The sequence below is a fragment of the Tiliqua scincoides genome, chromosome 2 (assembly GCF_035046505.1).
Source record: "Tiliqua scincoides isolate rTilSci1 chromosome 2, rTilSci1.hap2, whole genome shotgun sequence".
Taxonomy (NCBI): domain Eukaryota; kingdom Metazoa; phylum Chordata; class Lepidosauria; order Squamata; family Scincidae; genus Tiliqua; species Tiliqua scincoides.
In genome coordinates, this window is record NC_089822.1 from 151,017,638 (window position 1) to 151,025,329 (window position 7,692).

Consider the following 7,692-nt stretch of genomic DNA (forward strand, 5'->3'; position numbering starts at 1 on the left):
ACTGTATATAGTTTCTTCATAATGTTATCTAGTTTCTAGTTTCTTCTAGTTATAGTTTTGTCCCCTGGGGGCTGGGGGGTAAGAATAGGCCCTCAGTTTGGCTGTACTTGTCGTAAGAGGCGACTAAACAGCCACTGGGTAGATGGGACTCGTCAGCCTGGGAAGGCAGCTCATCTGAGAGAAGGAAAACTCTGATCCCAAACCTCCACTGCCTTGTGGCTACATCCAGTTATGGGAAAGGCTTCAGGAGCCAACCTCGAGGCAAAATCCAGAGCCGGAGTCCCTGAGGCAGTTCATGGCTGAACATAGTCACGTTCTGGCAACTCCTGTGACACCGCTGGAACCAACCATATTGGCTTCTGCCTTTCCATTGGATCATTTCAGCGACATGGAGAGGGGGGATTTGCTGCATGGGTAACAGTCTATCCTCCGTATCTACTTTACCCAGGCTTCGCGTACTGGAGAGGACAGTCTGTTCCAGAACCACCATTCAGAGCACAATACCACAGTCTTCTGAGACTGAAGGATGCCAACACACGCGCACACAATGTTATCTAACTTGCAATTCTTTTACATACTGTATGCAGCTTGAGCTTCTGGCTTGTTTCGAAAAAGGGTCTGATAACCAGTGTGCTGCCCCTGAGCAACTTACCTCTAGTTCTGAAGTTATTTCCATATACACCTGCCCTGTAGAACACTGCATTGCATCTTGCATGACCAGGGCTAGAACAACTATAAAAGAGACAGAGGTAAGCCAAGCAGCCAGGGATCCTGAAAGTTCTGAGTTCTTTATCCTACCTAGCACACTCTTAGAGCTCATTAAATGTTAAAGGATAATTGAAATATGTTCCTTTGATTGACAACCATGAGATAATTTACCTCTGGGGATATGCAGATTAGCCCCCCCCCCCGCGCAAAAAAAAAATCAATAAAGAGGACAGAAAAGAGAAAATGATTGTATTCATAAAAAAGCCATTCATCCTCTATCCTATCAGACGGAGTTTCCTGTCTGAAAGGAAGTGGCAAAGAGCAGCATTCCAGCTAAAGCAACTCAAGAAGCTGATGGGCAGGCCAGGCAAGGAAAGTACAGCTGGGTGAGGAATTCTTCCAGTAGGCATTGCCTACATGCCCAGAAAGTTTGAGCCAGCTGGGAAAACCCATCACCTTGGGTAATGAGCTTGAGAAGAATCCATGATGTCTGACAGAGACAAAATCTACCCTCATTGGGAAGTAAATTTTAACTGACCTTCCTTCACAAAATAAAATTAAAAATAATAGGCAAACAACAGACCCCAGACAGCTTCCCACACATCAAAGTTTGAGACACAATAAGCAGAGCAAGCCGTAAGAACTAGCAATCTCATCCATGGCCATGGAAGCAGAACCTCTTGGATTATGTTCCCTGCTCTATTTAAGTATAAGAAATTAACCACAGTAGGGAGGTGAGGTGAGACACGTGTCCAGAATTCTAACTATGTTCTGTCTCTGGATCTCAGGGGGAGTGAGAATAAGTTCTAGGAGCCGGGAGTCTAAAGTAATATCCCTGTTTAAGAGGGGGCAGCAATCTGCGTGTGTGAGAAAACATAGTGCTCCAGTATTTATTTATTATAATATGTATTTATGATGTTATAAGCAATGTCAGAAATGTATGTGGTGCTTTACAACAAGACAAGCTCCTACATAAGTAGCTGCCATGGATCTCTCCCAGTGTTGTCTATTCTTGCTGGTAGCAACTTTCCAGGTTTTCAAGCAGAAAGGGGTCCGTCTCAGCCTTACTTCCCTAAACAGAGTAAAGAAATGAGAGCACTGGACCTGGGACTCTGAATATGTCAAGCATATGCTCTGCCTCCGGGTTACTAATTTATAGCCCAGTCCTAACCAACTTTCCAGCTCCAATGCAGCTCCAATTCCATTGGCAAAGGGGTGTGCGCTACATTCTGCAGTGGGGGCAGCCATTCACTGAGGCTTCCTCAAGGTAAGGGAACATGTGTTTCCTTACTCTGAAGCTGTATTGCCGCTATATCAGCCCTGGAAAGTTGGTTAGGATTGGGCTCTTGGACAGTGCAGGGAGCAGAGTGAGAGAGAAGGAAAGGGAGACACCAGGTTTACAAGGGATAAACATGAGCAAATACAGCTACAAGCGTTTAGACCTGTGGTTCCCAACCTTTGTCAGGATACTACCCCCTTAAGGAGAATAGCAACCCAACCAAATGCGCATGCCTATCCTGGGGGGTCCCAGGTTGGGAACCACTGGTTTAGACTATTGTGATTTGGAATGGAATAAAAACTATGACGATTGAAATGGTTTTGTGGCAGATAGCTATATCTTGCAGGCAGGTCAAACATGGAGAAAGAGCTGAGAAGGACTGGGGCTGCGCTGTGGGCAAAGGAGTCTTGGTGAGAAAATACAGGTAATACAACACCCTGGGGTTCTAGCGCTTCACTCTTTTTGATAGTGGGAAGTTTGTTGAGCAAGAACAGTGATGAAGTCCAGAAGACGTATCCTGTTCAATTTTTTTGCCTCTGGATCTCTCTGTTCTTAGCACAATGAGGCTGGAACATTAAAAGTGCCAATGACCCCAAGCATTTAGGACAGTCAATGGCAGAAGAGACTCAAATTCTGATTACACTCTTATCTCCTGAGCAATTCTACAATCCCAGACAATGTGAGTTCTGCCTTGTCCCATCTCCTGAGCTCCTTTGCCCCAAGCAAGATATCAGAGGTTATCAGGATCCCAAAGTGGCCACAGCCCCTCCCTCTTTCAGACCAATCCATATCTTGGACAGAAAAGACCATGCTAGTCCTACCTGTTTCCGTGGCTGGACAGCAGTGTGTTTTGCATGCATATTGGTCCTACATGTCTTGGAGAGAGACTGTGATTTCTGAAGAGCTGTAGACAAACAGGTTTTTCAGGAGGGCTGGTTCTCACTGCCAGGAAGATTTAATATATTCAGCAGTAGTAGTTCCTTCTGGGCAGGCTGCCAGAATAAAAGACACATTAATTCAAGAGAGGTATGTGGGTCTGTGGCAGTGTAACTTGGCATCATTAGTCAATGGGTTACTTGAACCCCTTTCCAGTTCTAGCAGCAGGGAGTCAGCAGGAGCCGTCAGGAGCTGAGGTCCAAGGATGACTGCTAGGATATCTGAGTTCAAATCCACTCTCAGAGCGGCTTCATTGGTGTGCCCTTTGGGAAGAGACTGCCTTCCCACCTTGGTTTCTCATCTGTAAAGCAGATCTCCTCCTCACCGAGAGTGTTTTGTATATCAGTAATTATACACAAAGATGGCATTCTAATCATACTTTCACTAAAATCAGTAACACCCACTTCCAAGTGAATGCATTCATTTATTTTATTCTTCTCCTGCTTTTCAGTCAAGATTGGCCTTCAAAGCAGTTTACAGTTAAAATCCACACAAAGGTATGATTTAGTCATGAATATGTTGGGCTTTATGGTAAGAACGTTAGGTTCTCCTTGGAGTTGTTGATACAGTTGATAGGATGAAGATACAGTCCTACTTCCTACAGAAATAATGCAATGATATATATAATAAAATACTGAACGTATTTTAAAATAATAAAAAATAAATCAAAAAGTAAAATCAAAATCTTTTACTAATATTAATCAGTGGACTGGGGATGCAGCTCACAAGTGAGAAATGTGTGTATTGGATACAATTCCAGTTCTGCTCGGTGGCAGTTGGTGAATTGTGGAATTGATGGTGCTGGTAGCATGGTCTGAAGAAGCTCTGTATGTCCTATCTTATTTGTGTGCAGAATGCACGCCGCTTCAGCAAAACTTTTTTCTCAATGTCTCTTGTGTCTGTTCCTCCTTCTGGACATCTAAATGCCACCCAGTAAATAAATTACACGCATAGGATTATATTATAAATTTTGCTTCTATAGCATTCACTTGATGTGACCGTTCAGAAAGTCAGTTCTTACAAAGAACTGAGAGCTCAATCCTGAGCTCTTACCACTGGTCCTCTGCCAGTGCTGAGTGTTGTAAACATGCTGTGAGGCACGTCTATAGCCCTCAGTGCTGGCCCAGTGCTGGGCTAGCAACAGTGAAACACTGGTGCTCCACTGCTCAGTGGTCATGCAGAGCGCCGGGCGGTGAAGCGGTAGGTGGGGTGCATGGGGGGAGGCAGGACCGGGGGCCCGACACAGAGGCATCTTGATTCTAAGGCCCAAGGATTGCCACGGAATTGAGTAGCCCCATTGTGGGGCTACTTGCCTTACCTAGGGGAAGGGGACAAAAATCCCCTTACCCCAAGGAGCCAGCAGCAGCTACCCTGTTGCATGCAGGATGCCGCAGCAGTTGTTTTGGTGCCATGGCAGCCCTGGTGCAACAGGCAGCTCAGGACTGGGCTGCCCATTGTGACAATAACATCACCATTTACATTTGACTTAGGCCCAGTGGTGAAAGCGAACTGAAAGAAATCTCTCTCTCCAAATATTAGAAAGGAGGAACACTCACTGTTGTTGATAGTTGGTAGGTTAAGGACAGACAAAAGGAAGTACTTCTTCACATAGTGAGGAATTCTGAAATTTCTGATGAATTGATACTCAAAAGGAAGTTGGCTACAAAACATAGCAATGGACACTGGCTTAGAGATTTACTTGCACCAGCGATTCTCAAACATTTTGGATTCCAGAGCTCATTATTCTCCTAAAAGGAGTCTTGGGGAGCCCCTCTGGCACATGTGCAGAGTATTGGAAGGCCCCAGTGCATGCACAGAGTGGCACAGGTATTGCTGAAGAGCTGGAACAGGAGGGGAATGAGGAAGGAGAGCCAAAGAAAGGGGAACCTCATTGTACACTTCTGAATACAAGTGCTAGAGGCAAACAGGGAAAAATCTTCACCTTAATGCTCTGCTTATGAGCTTCCTAGGAAACTCTTGCTAGCCACTGCTGGAAGGGGGGGAAAGAGGCCAGACTCAAACTGGTGCTAATGGCAATTGTATTACAAAATATCCAATGCTGAAAGCATTTTGTCAAAGTGTCTTTTTCAAAGGCAATAGGTGTATTAACAAAGGGGATATGTTATCTTATCCCGGTTGTTATGCAATTAGGTCATTAAGTGAACATTCAGTTCAATCTATTGCCTTTGTTTGTAGGCAAAGACACTCCCTGCCAAACAGACACTCCCTGCCAGACACTAGCTGACTCTACAGGCTACTAGAGATAGATTGCCTCTTCTTTGTATTAAGAACCTCTCTGTTGTATAAACAGACACTCTGCTGCAGGCTATGGGAGATGCAATTTCCTCATTAAGAGCATCTTTATTATGCTTTGACCACCATCATATATGCTGTATGTCGTTAAGTGGTACACGCCTGTAGTTGTGAACTGCCCTGTTTCCAAAAAGTGCTTCCTCCAGGTCCTGCTTCCTTCAGAACATGGAAACAGAAGCAGAGTGGATTAGATGAATCTTTGGTCTAATCCTGCAAGCCAAGCATGTTCTTATGGACAGTACATATGTCCTTGGAAGGACAAAGTACTGTATGTGGCTGAGACACACAGCCAAGTCATGCAGGTGAAGAGACATGCTTCACCTTTCAGCCTCAGGACACAGACTAACCATGCTAATTTCTATGCATGGAACAAATGACAGAGTAAAGGGGCAGGAGAGTGAAGAAAGGTACTTCAGTCCAAATCAATGATTTATTAGGATCTATTGTGTAATATCCCCCACCCCCCAAAACACACACACACACACACACACACACACACACACACACACACACACACACACACAAAGGAACTGTTTCCTGCACTGCCAGATTCACGATCAGCAACACAGGAAATTAGTGTCTGGCCACAACTTAATATTAAAGTGGCTTTGTAGCTTTCAGCTATGTGTGGAGTTTAATCTTAAAATCAGAAAGACCTAAATGCATCATTTGCTCTGGGCTCTCTCTAATATTTGGACATTAGCATACATATGAAGGATCAGATCTCTGCAATCAAAATCACAGGCTTAAACTAAACAAAGGAGATGCAAGTGTGGAGGGGGTAGGGTCCATTTTAAGACTGATTGTTTTGATATTGTTTATAGTACACCATTAATAGCAGTGGCACATTTACAGAGTAATGAAAAAAGAGGATAAAGGCTACCTTAAGGAGCTTAACATCTACATAATGGATGAAAAGAAAATAAAGGGAGAAGAGGAAAAGGAGCTGCCAGACAGGATGAAATTTGTCAAACATACCCTGAGTTCAATTCCTGCATCTCTGCTTAAAGAAGAAACACTAGTACTAAAGTTTGAAAAGACCTCTGCCTGAGGCCTTAGAGCAGGGGTGTCCAAAGTTTTTGGCAGGAAGGCCACTTCAGCTCTCTGACACTATGTCGGGGGCCGGGGAAAAAAGAATTTACATTTAAAATTTGAATAAATGTACATATGTTTACGTAAGTGAATATATTAAAGATGAACTTATATGAATGAATGAAGGTCTTGCAATAGCTCAAGGCCGCCTATACAAGGCCTTGCACAAAGCAAGGCTGGGCTTTTCCTTGCTGCCGCTACTGCATCACAGACATGAAAAAGCAAGCAGTGGAGGGAGCCCTCACCCCACAGCTCACATGAGAGGTCAAACAGTTGCGCTCACGCTGACAGCAGTTGCATCTGGCCAGTGCGGGCTTCAACAAATCTCCGGAGGGCCAGAGGCTCATTGGAGACTGGGGGTTCCCTGAGGGCCGCATTGAAAGGCCTTGAGGGCCGCAAGTGGCCCCAGGGCCGGGGTTTGGGCACCCCTGCCTTAGAGAGAAAGGAGCAGCTGTCCATTCAGAGTGGACACTGCTAAGCCAAATGGTCTTCTGATTCCACACAAAGGAGCTAAGCTTAACATACTGTATTCATGAACCTTTTCTCTCAGCTGGTAAAGACTTCACTTGGGTTTTCTGTATCCTCTGCAGTTGCAACAGCTGTGTGCAGAAACTAGTTTTGTTTGCTTCAGACTTTCAGCATACCTGCAAACCTAGTCAGAAGCTCCACCCAGCTTGGAGCAGAATGGTGGGTGAATTCCCGGGAAAACCCGATTATATAAGAGGGGGAAGGAGAATAAGACGTCAAAATGTTCACGGCTCCAAAGCCGGAGTGAAGAGGACGAGATAGCAAGTTATGAACAGAACTACCTTTTCATCTCATCAGAAGCCAGGATTAAGACAGCAAAAAGATCATTATGGCCAGAAGTTAATTTCTAATCAGAGAGAGGGTTTGTGTTAGACTACAGAGGGTGGCAGTATACTGCATTATGAATCCCAGAGGTCTTGGTCTTGTTACCAAGGGTCACAGTAAGATAGCACTTACCTAGTACTGTACATACATAGTAATCACTACTTTGACAAATATCCAAGCTGACAAGTAATTGGGGAAGTATCTCTTTCCATTTCTCCCCTCTCCCCCAATGTTCTTCATTTTCATGTCAGACTCAAGTGTTTATCTTCAGATTAGAGAGACCTAAATGTACCAGGTGTTCTGGGTATCTCACACTTGGTACAGCAGTGGTGTCCCTGCCGGGGTGGGTGAACGAACTGTCAATGAGGTGTTATGACACAGCAGGGAACCAATAAGGTGTTAGTACCATGGAAATGAGAGCTAATAGAACTCTCATGTGATCAAGTTGGGTGCTAGTTTTTTTTTGTTGGTTACTGATTTGTTGGGTGCCCTGTACTATTTAAAACTAATGT